The following is a 15,159-nucleotide window of genomic DNA, read 5'->3' on the forward strand; positions in this document are numbered from 1 at the left end:
CTCAAGTGCTCATGGAACATTCTCCAGGATAGATCATATCTTGGGTCACAAATCAAGCCTTGGTAAATTTAAGAAAATTGAAATCGTATCAAGTATCTTTTCTGACCGCAACACTGTGAGACTAGATATCAATTACAGGAAAAAATTTGTAAAAAATACAAATTCAAGGAGGCTAAACAATACACTACTTAATAACCAAGAGATCACTGAAGAAATCAAAGAGGAAATCAAGAAATACCTAGAAACAAATGACAATGAAAACATGACAACCCAAAACCTATGGGATGCAGCAAAAGCAGTTCTGAGAGGGAAGTTTATAGCAATACAATCCTACGTCAAGAAACAAGAAACATCTCAAATAAACAACCTAACTTTACACCCAAAGCAATCAGAGAAAGAAGAACAAAAATACCCCGAAGTTAGCAGAAGGAAAGAAATCATAAAGATCAGCTCAGAAATAAATGAAAAAGAAATGAAGGAAAAAATAGCAAAGATCAATAAAACTAAAAGCTAGTTTTTTGAGAAGATAAACAAAATTGATAAACCATTAGTCAGACTCATCAAGGAAAAAAGGGAGAAGACTCAAATAAATAGAATTAGAAATGAAAAAGAAGTAACAACTGACACTGCAGAAATACAAAGAATCATGAGAGATTACTACAAGGAACTCTATGCCAATAAAATGGACAACCTGGAAGAAATGGATACATCCTTAGAAAAGCACAACCTTCCGAGACTGAACCAGGAAGAAATAGAAAATATAAACAGACCAATCACAAGCACTGAAATTGAAACTGTGATTAAAAATTTTCCAACAAACAAAAGCTCAGGACCAGATGGCTTCACAGGCAAATTCTATCAAACATTTAGAGAAGAGCTAACACCTATCCTTCTCAAACTCTTCCAAAATATAGCAGAAGGAGGAACACTCCCCAACTCATTCTACGAGGCCACCATCACCCTGATACCAAAACCAGACAAAGATGTCACAAAGAAAGAAAACTACAGGCCAATATCACTGATGAACATAGATGCAAAAATCCTCAACAAAATACTACCAAACAGAATTCAACAGCACATTAAAAGGATCATACACCATGATCAAGTGGGGTGTATCCCAGGAATGCAAGGATTCTTCAATATATGCAAATCAATCAACGTGATACACCATATTAACAAATTGAAGGAGAAAAACCATATGATCATCTCAATAGATGCAGAGAAAGCTTTCAACAAAATTCAACACCCATTTATGATAAAAACCCTGCAGAAAGTAGGCATAGAGGGAACTTTCCTCAACATAATAAAGGCCATATATGACAAACCCACAGCCAACATCATTCTCAATGGTGAAAAACTGAAACCATTTCCTCTAAGATCAGGAACAAGATAAGGTTGCCCACTCTCACCACTATTATTCAACATAGTTTTGGAAGTTTTAGCCACAGCAATCAGAGAAGAAAAAGAAATAAAAGGAATCCAAATTGGAAAAGAAGTAAAGCTGTCACTGTTTGCAGATGACATGATACTATATATAGAGATTCCTAAAGACACTACCAGAAAACTACTAGAGCTAATCAATGAATTTGGCAAAGTAGTAAGATACAAAATTAATGCACAGAAATCTCTTACATTCCTATACACCAATGATGAAAAATCTGAAAGAGAAATTAAGGAAACACTCCCATTTACCATTGCAACAAAAAGAATAAAATACCTAGGAATAAACCTACCTAAGGAGACAAAAGACCTGTATGCAGAAAACTATGAAACTTATGAAAGAAATTAATGATGATACAAACAGATGGAGAGATATATCATGTTCTTGGATTGGAAGAATCAACATTGCAAAAATGACTATACTACCGAAAGCAATCTAAATATTCAATGCAATCCCTATCAAACTACCAATGGCAGTTTTCACAGAACTAGAACAAAAAAGTTCACAATTTGTATGGAAACACAAAAGACCCCAAATAGCCAAAGCAATCTTGAGAAAGAAAAACGGAACTGGAGGAATCAGGCGCCTGGACTTCAGACTATACTACAAAGCTACGGTAATCAAGACAGTATGGTACTGGCACAAAAACAGAAATATAGATCAATAGAACAGGATAGAAAGCCCAAAGATAAACCCATGCACATATGGTCACCTTATCTTTGATAAAGGAGTCAAGAATATACAATGGAGAAAAGACAGCCTCTTCAATAAGTGGTGCTGGGAAAACTGAACAGCTCCATGTAAAAGAATGAAATTAGAACACTCCCTAACACCATACACAAAAAATAAACTCAAAATGGATTAAAGACCTAAATGTAAGGTCAGACACTATCAAACTCTTAGAGGAAAACATAGGCAGAACACTCTATGACATAAATCACAGCAAGATCCTTTTTGACCCACCTCCTAGAGAAATGGAAATAAAAACAAAAATAAACAAATGGGACCTAATGAAACTTAAAAGCTTTTGCACAGCAAAGGAAACCATAAACAAGATGAAAAGACAACCCTCAGAATGGGAGAAAATATTTGCCAATGAAGCAACTGACAAAGGATTAATCTCCAAAATTTACAAGCAACTCATGCAGCTTAATATCAAAAAAACAAACAACCTAATCCAAAAATGGGTAGAAGACCTAAAGAGACATTTCTCCAAAGAAGATATACAGACAGCCAACAGACACATGAAAGAATGCTCAACATCACTAATCATTAGAGAAATGCAAATCAAAACTACGATGAGGTATCATCTCACACCGATCAGAATGGCCATCATCAAAAAATCTACAAACAATAAATGCTGGAGAGGGTGTGGAGAAAAGGGAACCCTCCAACACTGTTGGTGGGAATGTAAATTGATACAGCCACTATGGAGAACAGTATGGAGGTTCCTTAAAAAACCAAAAATAGAACTACCATACGACCAGGCAATCCCACTACTGGGCATATACCCTGAGAAAACCATAATTCAAAAAGAGTCATGTACCACAATGTTCATTGCAGCTCTATTTACAATAGCCAGGACCTGGAAGCAACCTAAGTGTCCATCGACAGATGAATGGATAAAGAAGATGTGGCACATACATACAATGGAATATTACTCAGCCATAAAAAGAAACGAAACTGAGTTATTTGTAGTGAGGTAGATGGACCTAGAGTCTGTCAAACAAAGTGAAGTAAGTCAGAAAGAGAAAAACAAATACCATATGCTAACACATATATATGGAATCTAAAAAAAAAAAAAAGGTCATGAAGAACCTAGGGGCAGGACAGGAATAATGATGCAGATGTAGAGAATGGACTTGAGGACACGGGGAGGTAGAAGGTTAAGTTGGGACGAAGTGAGAGAGTGGCATGGACTAATATATACTACCAAATGTAAAATAGATAGCTAGTGGGAAGCAGCCGCATAGCACAGGGAGATCAGCTCGGAGATTTGTGACCACCTATAGGGGTGGGTTAGGGAGGGTGGGAGGGAGACGCAAGAGGGAGGAGATATGGGGATATATGTGTATGTATAGCTGATTCACTTTGTTATAAAGCATTAACTAACACACAATTGTAAAGCAATTATACTCCAATAAAGATGTTAAAAAAAAAAGACCCAACGGCAGCCAAAAATAAATTAATTAATTAATTAAAAAATAAAAATAAAGTGAAAAGCTAAAAAAAAAAAAAAAACCCTGAAATTTCCAAACAATTATAGAGTTTAAGATCTGTTGGCATTTCTTCTTTATTTTTACACTGAAGGTAAAGTACTGTGCTCAAAATTACCTGGATTCATTTACTTTTTTTTCTCTGAAGTTATGTTTATTTGAAATACATCGAGGTTAATTTGTTTCTCTTTATATTCAATTTTAGAGTTGTACCTACATCCTTATTGATATAATTCTAGTTTTGAATACTTAAAATTTTTATGTTTCCAGAATAAGAACTATACATGTTATACTCAGAAAAAATGAATAAAATAAAATGTACATAGTGCTTCATGCACATTTCTGTATAAACGTCCTATTTTGAATAAATAAAAAATTTTTTCAAAAGTAGACAAGTTTGACTTCATTAAAACTTAGAACTTCAGTTAATCAAAGGAATCATAAAGAAAGGGAAAAACCAAGCCAAAAATTGGGAGAAGCTGTTTGCAGCACATAAAACTACCAAAGGTCTTGTACCTAGAATACCATATTTTTTGCTTTTAAAACGTTTTCCCGGGACTTCCCTGGTGGTCCAGTGGGTAAGACTCCACGCTCCCAATGAAGGGGGCCTGGGTTCAATTCCTGGTTGGGGAACTAGATCCCACATGCATGCTGCAACTGAGTCCACATGCCGCAACGAAGAAGTCTGCATGCCGCAACAAATATCCCACGTGCCACAATTAAGACCCAGTGCAACCATAAATAAATAAATAAATAAAACATTTTCCACATTTTACCATCACAGAAATTGGGTACATATCATGGTCAATGGCAGGTTATAATTTAATTGATAATGTTCTCTTTTTTTTAATGTAACATAAAATAGCAGAGCATTTTTAATCAATGGCATCTTAGCTTTGATTAAAAACTACGTGTAATGAATACTTAAGAATCACTAAATAAAAGATAAACAACTCAAAAGAAAAATGGACAAATGACTTGAATTCTGTATAAAGAGACAACCAAAATGGTCATCAATTATGCGAAAAAAAACCCAGCATCATTAGGAACAAGGTAAATGCCAGTTAATACCATGATGAGATTCTACATATAGGCAAAAGGTTTTAAGTCTGGCAATACCAAGTGTTGACAAAGATGTGAAGAAATAGGACCTCTCATCCACTGCTGGTCAGAGAGTAAATTGGTAAAACTATTTTGGAATACAACTTGGGTTATCTAGTAAAGATAAACGTGTGCAAACCCTATGATCCAACAATCCCTCTCCTAAGTACATATCATAGGAAAACTTCTATACAGTTACACCAGGAGATATAAATAAATTACTTATAATAGTATTATTCATAATATTAAAAAACTGAAAACACAAATGTCCATCAACAGTTCAATGGATAAACAAATTGACATATCCAGGTAATGAAATATTATACATCAATGAAAATAAATGAACTACAGCTACATGAAACAACATGAATGAATCTCAGTAACACTACTGAATGAAAGAAAGAAGTCACAGGAAAATGCATTCAGTGTTATTCCTTTTATATAAAGTTCACAACAGTCAAAACTAAACAAAATATTATTTCGGGATACACAGATATATGATACAGGCATAAAGAAAATCAGGGCAATGATCGTCACAAAAATCAAGGTCATGATTTCCTGTGGAAGACTGAGAAGTACTTGTGATCATGAAGGGACACAGACAACTTCTAAGGTGCAGGATATTTTATATTTCTTAACTTGAGTAGAGGTTGCACTGGTGTACAGTTAATCATAATTCATTAAAACGTACACATCCATTTATATAATCATCTATATGTATAATAACATATCACAAAATTTTAAAAAGAAAAAACAAAAAAGCAAATTACAGAGTAATATGATCTCATTTAATTTTCATACTTATATATGTTAAGTGCTAATGGATACAAGAACTCTGGAATACTACATAAACTGCTTAACTTATGGGGTCTGACCTCTGGTATCCTGGGTTGTGAGTTTCTAAGATATTCATAGTCTACGCTGTTTGAATTTTTACAATAAGCTTATATTACTTTGTAATTAATTACTTTGTAAGTAAAATTTTTAAACAACCAGGAAAATGATGCTAGGAAAAATGTCCCAGGTATTGAGGCTAGCCAACTTTCACCCAAATAAGTCAAATTGAAGATTTCCATAAATTTTCATATTCTTTACCATATTGCCTGGATTGCTAAGAATCTGATTTCAAAGGCCAAATAATGCCCTTACAGAAAACCTATTATATCAATACAAGCACAGCCAAAATTCTGGTGCTGACAATAACTCTAACTGCGGTCCCACCATCACATTGTATCACAGTAAGCTTTATCTGCTATAAATAATACTCAGCTACTTCAGACACATTCCAGAGCTTTTTCCAAATATAACAAGAGACAAAAACATTCCAAAATTTACACAAACGTCTTGTAGCTTTACAAAGACGTAGACAACAGGGCAGTAGCAGGACAGTGGCAGGATGCGGCAAGTGTAAAATTTGTAAACACAGATTAAACCTCATGCATCACCTCCAAGTTTAATCAGCTCTAAAATAAAATAAAAAAGAATCCCATCATCCCATCTATAGCTATTTAATGAGATTTTCTAGCCCCTAAAATTTTTTTCCAATTGAGTTTATATTAATAGTGTCTAATTTCTATTTCATAACTACATTCTCATCAGCATTTTATTTTTTTCTTTTTTAACTAAAGAACACCCATGCAAAACATTTTTATTTGTAAGATACCAAGCCCCCTTTTTTAGCCCCCCTGAGTGTTAGCTATCCCAAATACAGAGGAGAGCAACCGCAGGCAACAGTAGTTTTAATCATTACTGTTCTTTTGACATTGTCTCTGAACCTTGCCCTTTTCCCAGGGATTAAATCAGTGGTGTCCTGATAAATGTTTAGCAACCAGCTTTTGGGAGAGTGGAGGTTGGTTGGTAGCATTTGCTGATTTCCATGTTGTAAATACTTCACAATGGACCGTTTCAAGGTACTTATGTAATGTCACTGAACACAGAGTCAGAAAGAGATGCACAGTGGCACACCAGCCACTACATAGTATTTCCACCATTCAGTGTCAATAGATAGAAACAACTCAAAAGCATAGAAAACAGTAAAATGTAGTAAAATAATTAAGAAGTGATGAGTTTTGAGCTTGTAGTTTCTTTGTTCTTAGTATAATTTTTAATTATTATATGTTTATAAAACTTAATTTTTAATAATGGCTGCATCTAATAACCAGCTCACAAAATTCCTGAAAATTTAACAATCAGCTTTGTGAGCTGGCACATCACTGGATTCAACCTTCCAATTTGAACTTAACTTCCCACAGAGACCTCTCTTGGCTCTTTGTGGTTAGGAGATGTACACTTTCCACACTGGACTCCTTGAGGGCTCTCACACCCCTGCATAGACAGGTCCCTGCTTTACTTACCTTTTACCCAGGCAGGAAACTTCCCTGAAGACTTTTTGTTATTCACAGCTTAGGTCATTTCCCTCCCTTTGAGTTAGAAAAAGGGGCGAAATACCTACTACATTAAGCTTAAAACTAGTTATTTAGAAGTTATAAAAGTTAGTTATATTGTTGATAAAAAACAGAAAGACATTGGTCTTAATTCTTATTCTACTACGTATAAGCTGTAGGACATCATTCAACTTCTCTGAGTTTCAGTATCCTCATCAGTAAAATGGGAATTATAACAACCTCATAGGTGGTTATGAAGATTAAATGAAATAATGTCTACAAAACAGCACAGTGTCTGGCATTGACTAAGTGCTCAACACATGGTAACTGTTGATATTACCTGTTTTTAAAGGTCAATGTTATGCAGGTACCATATGATACAACTTATGAAAGTTTAGAATAATCTGAACTCCTGGTTAACTAGCTCATTACCAAAGCAAAATGCCTTCCAAAAATCACATTATTTCAATATTCACACTCAAATATTAAAATCAGGAATATGTTCTTCAGCCACCAAAACACCCAACCTGCTTTTTCATACTAATGTGGTGGAGAGGCACATTCATTTATTCGTCCAGTTTTCCAGGCATGGGAAATACAGCATTTAACAAGGTTGATACACTTTTTGACAATCATGGAAATTAAAGGCCTGGTGGGGGACAGGGGAATGGAAGATAATCACATAAATATATAATTTCATACTGAAATTGAAGAGCAAGGAAAAGATGTTACAAGAAATTATTATAAACTGGAGTGTTAGGGGAGCTATCTGTTCAAAAGAGACATTTAAGCTAAGATCTAAATAATGAGTTGGAGTTAACCAGCTACAGATTAGGGGGAAAAGCATTTCATGGTAAGAGATCAGCCTTTGCTGAGGCCTTGAAGTGGGAGAGAGCTTGGTGTGTTCAACGCACTGAAAGATGGGAGGTACATAGTGTAATAAGCAAACTAAGAAAATAAAGAAAAACTATGTCTGTTGTTAACATTAACTATATTTGTTATTTCCCCATCACTCATTCCCCACCCTGCCTCTCCAGTTCTTTCTAAGAAGGTGGATCCTATACCTAGAGGGCTCTTTGTGATATGTTTGACTGCACCAGTTTGGAGGTAGAAACTGGAACCAAGTTGGGATCAAGCTTAACAGCTCAGCATATTAACAGAATGAGAAGTTGAAGAGCAACCTAGAAGGAGAAGCTGAGAGCCAGGGAGGCAGTATGCTATACTGAGGAAGGGAGTTTCAGCTGGTAGGAAAAGATCAGAGGCTAGAAGGAGGGCAGAAGCCCGGGGTATTGACTCCCTATCTCTCTGCCTCCAGCTGGGTCTCCAGCAGCAGTTGCATCTTTGCTGGTCACTTCAGACCCTGCCAGACAACCCCTTGGTCCCAGCTCCCTTCAGGAAGGCATGGCCATGTTGCTAGCTACCACCAAGGCACCGAGTTCTAGTCTTTGGTAACAACGTCTCCTCTCGGTATTCCTTCAACTCTGAGGAAAATTGTGGCTTCCTGCTATTAGTAACCTCTGGTTGACTCAACTTCCCCTATTTCCTTGCTATTCAAAATGTGGCTCATGAACCAGCAGCACTGACTTTATTCAGGAACTTCTTAAAAACACAGAATCTCATGCTCCACTCCAAACCTATTGAATCTGCATTTTAAAAAGACCCCAGGTGGGACTTCCCTGGTTGCACAGTGGTTAAGAATCCGCCTGCCAATGCAGGGGACATGGGTTTGATCCCTGGTCTGGGAAGATCCCACATGCCATGCAGCAACTAAGCCCGTGCACCACAACTACTGAGCCTGTGCTCTAGAGCCCACGAGCCACAACTACTGAGCCCGAGTGCCTAGAGCCCATGCTCTGCAACAAGATAAGCCAACACAATGAGAAGCCCGTGCACCACAACAAAGAGTAGCCCCCGCTCGCCGCAACTAGAGAAAACCCACACGCAGCAATGAAGACCCAATGTAGCCAAAAATAAATAAATTCATTCATTTTAAAAAAAAGACCCCAGGTGATTTGAACACATTAAAGCTTGAGAAGTAAGGCCCTATTTGTGTCTTCAGGAAGACCATCCCCTAAGTAACAAATAGCCTGTACTAAATTCCCTCTGTTTGAAATGCCTAGATGGTTTCTGGCAGGACCTAACCGACACAGTTAAGTTTTTATGTTCGCGTGTTCACTTGTTTTCAATGCTTACTACCTATCCCTTTATACTACAATTTAATATTCTTGAATTATTTTAGACTCATCTCTCTCTTGGTTTCTCTGACCAATACTTGTTTCACATATTTTTCCTTCAAAACTACACAGACATTGCTGTATTGTTTTAAGTTATTCAGTGTTGCCAAAGAGAAGTCTGATTTTTGTTCCTTTGTAGATAATCTGGGTTGTTCTATTTTTGTTTTGGGCATGGATTCTTACAGAATCTTTTGTTTTCCTTAAAATTCAAAATAGGTCATTAGGAATATATATTAATATCACCTGGAACATACCAAATCATATTGTTCTCCAAACACTGCCCTTTTCTTCCAATAAAGAATAGTTTCTTCTAGTAAGACTTAGATTTTTATCCTTTTTTATTTGTTCTAATCTTTTCTTCAGGAACAGTTCAATTTTATAAAATCATGTCCAACATTGATATTATTATTATTAATCCTGCTTTTGGAGTTGACTTGCAAGCTTCCTTTTTATTTCAAACCATTGCTGATAAAGCTCACTTATCCTTCTTCAGAGAGAACATGACTGCCTACATCCTGCTGGAAAGAGCTAGCAAATGTCTTCCAAAAACTTTTCTGACTCCTCTAGTAGGTAATTTTTACTTTTTTTTTTTTTTTTTTTACTATTTTGTTCCAGTTTTTTTGAGAGATAATTGACGTACAGCACTGTACAAGTTTAAGGTGTACAACATAATGATTTGACTTACCTACATCATGAAATGATTACCACAATAGGCTTAGTGAACATCCATCATCTGATATAGATACAGTAAAGAAATAGAAAAATATACATATTTTTTCCTTTTGATGAGAACTCTTAGAATTTACTCTCTTAACTTTAATTTATACCATACAGCTGTGTTAATTATATTTATCACATTACATAGTAAGTAATTTCTAGAATAAAGATTTTCTTCTGAGCCTAGAGAATAATTTTCCATTTATTTTATGCTACAGTAATTTTTATAGGGCTCCTTTTTTTTTTACTTTTGACTTATCTTTTAACAAGGCTCAACTTTTGCCAACAGGTAGAGGTCATGGGATCTCCTTGGTTTCTCTCCCTGTGCACTTGGGTGCTGGAGCATACTTCTCTAAGATCCACACTTAGAGTAGGTATGATATACATGGTCCCTAGTCCTAGGCTGGGCGGGTAATTTGTCTCACTTGGCTAAGGAAGACTGAGGTAAGCTCTCCTCTCCCTCTGACTTTTGGGTCAGACGCATGCGTTAGTTCTTTTGTCAGAGCATAAAAGACCACATCCTTTTTCCTGCCTCTGCCTTCATCACCACTAGCTTCTCTCTATGTGTGGAGTGGAATTTATGGAATTGAGAGGATAGGACCAGTTCTATCAAGTTCAAAAGATAAATCCCAGATGCAGAAAGGATGTAGCTGCACAAGGTTTGCTGATATTTGGGGTCACTTTAGACTCCTTCTCCAAAGGGGGCTCCATGCTTTCTAAAGGAGAATGTAATCTAGGATGTGTACCTTTATCAGCAGTATAGCTGGAAGGAATTCCCCCACAGACTTGGGCTTATGGTCTTCCCTTTAGCCTCCAGTGTTTGTCTTTTTGCATATCTTCGTGGATATTTTAATGGAAGGATATCAGACAATATACTGGGGCCTGGTAATCTGCTGCTATAACAACAACAACAATAAAGGCTAACATTGGTTGAGTGTTTACTATGTGCCAGGCACTGTGCTTAGTATTTTGTGTATATTACCTCATATTCCATCCTCACAAAAATACTTTGCTGTAGGTGTTGGAAGCAACCTCCCTTCCTCTGGCTTCATGTTTCCACGTGGAAGGATCTCCATTAGAATAAAACTCTTGGGGCTTCCCTGGTGGCGCAGTGGTTGAGAATCTGCCTGCCAATGCAGGGGAAACGGGTTCGAGCCCTGGCCTGGGAAGATCCCACGTGCCGCGGAGCAACTGGGCCCGTGAGCCACAACTACTGAGCCTGCGCGTCTGGAGCCTATGCTCTGCAACAAGAGAGGCCGCAATAGTGAGAGGCCCGCGCACCGCGATGAAGAGTGGCCCCCGCTTGCCACAACTAGAGAAAGCCCTCGCACAGAAACGAAGACCCAACACAGCCAAAAATAAATAAATAAAAAAATAAAAAAAAAAAAAGAATAAAACCCTTGGCCTCTTGCTCACCTCTTCAGTCTCCCTGGGGAGAATCACTCACCTCATTGGCTTGTTATGAAGAAGGAACTAGACACATCTGGCTCAGCTACATCCAGGACCACTCTTCGATCTGCCTGCCTAAAGAAAGGATGCGTTTTGTTCTGCTGCTAAGTCTCACGGTGAGCTGAGTGGAGTAGATCTGCCCCAGGAAAGAGGCCTGTATTTCAGTTTCTTCCTGTGCCTAGTGAGTGCGTTCGATTTTGAGGTACAGGATTAGGAAACACATCGTTTCTAAAACATCCAAGTTTTCAAACACAGTCTTATTAGTAGTAAAGCAACATTTTGATATCCATCCCTCTAATTTCTGCCCTTTCAATTATTCAAATTTATATGGGGAAGATGGGAAAGTATTTGTAGATCTTTTAAAATCCCCGAAGTAGGAATTATTAGCGTCTCTAGTTTAAGTTGTGAAACACAAGCACTGAGCCAACTTATCCAAGGTTCCACAGCTCCTCAATGACAGAGCATGGATTCTTACTTAGTTCTGGCTAACTCTAGAGCAAACACTTGACAACCATGCCAAGCTAATCCCTGTAACTTCCCTGCTCCCCACGGCTGAACTTCACAGAATCTCATCACACCTTTAAGACTCAGTGTTGGCACCATCTGAGGAAAACCCAACCTATCCTTCAAGGATCTGCTGTGGAGCCTTTCCCAATTCTCCCAGAGTTAGTGAGTCCATTCTCTGTGTTCTTTGTACAGCCTTCTGTTGGAGAGCAAAGATTAATTCAGTTACTGAATTATTTCATTTCTCTCTCTAACCTTAGCATCTAGCACAGAGTAGCTGCCAACTTGGTTTGTGTTAAATGATACTCATAGAAACAGATTAACTAATACCAAATTCTTCAAAGCAACGACTTTCAGCACAAGTTCTTACACAGATTCCAGGATGGATTCAGTTGCACTCTAGCAATACTTAAGTTACAGGGCCTCCCTCTGTTCCATTTAGTGTTGGGGGAGGGTTTTTTGTTTTTGTGTGTGTTTGTTTGTTTGTTTAAGTTCCTTCTAGTCTTGCCTTTAGAAGCTGTGGTGCTGGGAAGCAGTAAGCTGGCAGCGTATCTGATGCCCATTAGCATTGTTTTACTGCACCTGATTTAATCTCACCCAGAATTACTACAAGAACCCGAAATAACTGCAACATTTACAGAACATGAAAATAATAACTACCACTTTTTTTTTATAAGCTAATTTATTATTTTTTTAATTAATTTATTTATTTTGGGGGGCTGTGTTGGGTCTTCGTTGCTGCATGCGGGCTTTCTCTAGTTGCTGCGAGCAGGGGCTACTCTTCATTGTGGTGCGTGGGCTTCTCATTGCGGTGGCTTCTCTTGTTGAGGAGCACGGGCTCTAGGCATACAGGCTTCTGTAGTTGTGGCTCGCGGGCTCTAGCGCGCAGGCTCAGTAGTTGTGGCGCACGGGCTTATAGTTGCTCCGTGGCATGTGAGATCTTCCCGGACCAGGGCTCAAACCTGTGTCCCCTGCATTGGCAAGCGGATTCTTAAAGTCCCATAACTACCACTTATCAAGCACCTATCATGTGCCAAACACCATGCCACATGGGTTATACCCATTAGCTCTAACCATCACAAGAAGGCTGTGAGGTAAGTATTATTACTCCCATTTTACAAATGAGAAAACTGAGGCTCAAGGAGATGAAGAGATTTGCCCACTGCCACACACCAGGAAGTGGCAGAGCAGAAATGGAATCAGTGCTGTGTGGCTCCAGAGCCGGATTTCTTTTCCTTTATTCAGTGCCTTCTGGAACATATAGCAGCTGTTGTGATGATTAGAAAAGATAATGGATAGGAAAGTGCTTGGAAAACTCCACAGAGAACCAAGCATGTAAGAGATTATGAAGACTTGTTGAGAGCTTTGGCAAGGGCACTGTGATAATAGCCCTGGGGAGGGGGAACAAATTGATCTGGCTGGAGTTTAGGGACATTTCCTATTATATAATTGCTCTGAATGCAGTATTTCTCAAGCAGTGGAGACGCAGACCCTCCTTTCTTTGTGAAACAGTCCTCATCTCTGGGAACAAAGACGGGAGAGGTTAGTTTGGTTTAAACTAGTAATTTTCTTCCAGGACAAATGAAAGGGTGGGGGAGGATGGTGGTGTTGTCCACTTGCTGTTGGGTCCTAGGCGTTGATTGGTTCCGGACTCTGCTTTGAGTGAGAGCAGTTACTACAACACATGCTGAACGTTTTTCCATTTAAAAGGCATTTCAAAAACACAATAGGCCTGTGTGTTTATTCTCTGAAATATAGCACAACAGAACACATGGTTGTTACATATGTTCTGAATGTTTCACCAGAATTCAGAGGCAGAGAAAGGCATTTTTGTTCTCTCATTCACACAACAAATATTTATTGAATGATTTCTGTATGTCAAGCATTGTACTAGGCACTGAGGAACAAGACAGGGGCCCTGTTGTCAAAAAAAGTAAGACTAGAGTAGGAGAGATATACTTATAAACTAATTTTTTAAATATTATGATACAACATAAGTGTAACAATAGGAGTACACACAAGATAAAGAAAATTGAATGAGAGAGTGATGCTCTCCACCAATGGAGACTCTTTCCAAGAATAAATGATGTCTGAGCTGATTTTTGATGACCAAACTGGAATATTAAGCCCAATCCCTATAATGTGCACTCTGCATATATATACGTCCGGTGCATGGAAACACACTAAAATATTATTTGTTATTTTAATAATTATTTATTAAGCACCTAGTACATGCAGAACACTATGTTAATATTTGTGCAGGATGCAAAGAATAAGGTATTGTTCTATCTACCTGATCTATCAAAACAGATTATATTAGAATAGAGAAAACAAGACATGTTCCATAATAATAACAGAATAAACAATAATGGGGAAAATATTTGCCCAACACTGGCTATGAAAGATCAAGCAGACAAAATATAAACTCTGAATCAACAGAGAGGCAGAGAATGGGGTTAATGACTTAAGCATCCACCTTAAGTAGCTAGAAAAAGTAAATTAAACCCAAAATATGTAGAAGGAGAGAAAGAGTAAAACCATTTCTGAAATGATCAATAGAAGTGAAAAAAACTCTAGCAAGAGTTCTCAAGAATAAAAGAGAGTAGACACAAAGTGCCAGTTTAGGAATGAAAGAAGGAACATCACTTTAGATACTGTAGATACTAAAAGAATAATACTATGAACAACATAAGGTCAACAAATTTGACAACCTAGATGAAATGGACAAATTCCCTAAAAGAATACAACTTACCAAAACTGACTCAAGAAGAAATAGAAAATATGAATAGATCTATATTTTATTTAAAAATTGAATTTATACCTAAACACTGTTATGGATTAACTTTTTGTGTCTTCCTAAAATTCATATATTGAAGCCTAATCCCAATGTGATGGTATTTGGAGGTGAGGCCTTTGGAGGGTGATTATCTCATAGGGGTAAAGCCCTCATGAATGAGATTAGTGCCCTTTAAGGGGCTGAAGAGACAAGAGTTCTCCCTTTCTGCCATGTGAGGACAAAATGTTGATAAGGATGTAAAACAACTGAAACCCAGCAGTGCTGGTGGGAGTGTAAACTGATACCACTTTGAAAAACATTTTGTCAGTTTCATAAA

General features: G+C 37.5%; 2 long non-coding RNA genes across 2 annotated transcripts in view; both read right to left on the minus strand.

Moving 5' to 3' along the window:
* The window catches only part of LOC309667525, a 616,044-nt gene that overhangs the window by 130,743 nt on the left and 470,142 nt on the right, over positions 1–15,159 (minus strand). The gene's annotated exons all lie outside the window — the stretch shown is intronic.
* LOC309667519 overlaps positions 1–15,159 on the minus strand; it is a 373,680-nt gene that overhangs the window by 31,363 nt on the left and 327,158 nt on the right. The window lies entirely within an intron of this gene.

Source organism: Balaenoptera physalus, assembly GCF_965194825.1.
Source record: "Balaenoptera physalus genome assembly, chromosome: 10".
NCBI classification, from domain to species: Eukaryota; Metazoa; Chordata; class Mammalia; order Artiodactyla; family Balaenopteridae; genus Balaenoptera; species Balaenoptera physalus.